The following is a 770-nucleotide window of genomic DNA, read 5'->3' as shown; positions in this document are numbered from 1 at the left end:
TTCATTAGGATTCTTTCAGACTTTTCTGTCTCCTCCTTTACTGTCAACAGATGACCTCAACTTATACTTCAAAGAAAAAAAAATGGGTGCCTCGGATGAAAACTTGCTTTAACTCCCCATTACCAAATCTTTAAACTCTCTGTAAATCTTGAAACTCACTGACAACAGCAAATCTTTCTTCCAGCTCCCTGTAACAAAGGGAGAGTGTTCAACCACCCAGGCCAAGACCATTCCTCTGCTGGAGCACTGAATCCCACCCTCTCCCATCTTCTCAGTGGGGACCTTACTCTGACTTACTCTTCCCTGATCTTATTTTTTAACCTCTCACTGTCTTTCCTCCCACAAACACATAAACCTTTTTCTTGGTGGGGAAGGGGGAGTTAAAGTTATTCCCCATCTGAGAGCACTTTTTTTTTCTGTGAAGTCGAAGTCGGAGTCATCTGCTGAGAATAAAGGAGGAGATGGAAAAGTCTCTCCCAGCTGAACAAAACAAGTTACTTGACCCACTTTTTTTTTTAATCTTCATTTTATTGAGATATATTCACATACCATGCAGTCATACAAAACAAATCGTACATTTGATTGTTCACAGTACCATTACATATTTGTACATTCATCACCAAAATCAATCCCCAACACCCTCATTACCACACACACAAAAATAACCAGAATAATAATTAAAGTGAAAAAGAGCAATTAAAGTAAAAAAGAACACTGGGCGCCCTTGTCTGTCTGTTTGCTTGTTTCCTTCCCCCACCTTTCCACTCATC

Source organism: Choloepus didactylus, chromosome 4, assembly GCF_015220235.1.
Source record: "Choloepus didactylus isolate mChoDid1 chromosome 4, mChoDid1.pri, whole genome shotgun sequence".
Classification (NCBI taxonomy): Eukaryota; Metazoa; Chordata; class Mammalia; order Pilosa; family Megalonychidae; genus Choloepus; species Choloepus didactylus.
The sequence above is the reverse complement of the archived record's forward strand: the minus strand, read 5'-3'. Positions refer to the sequence as shown.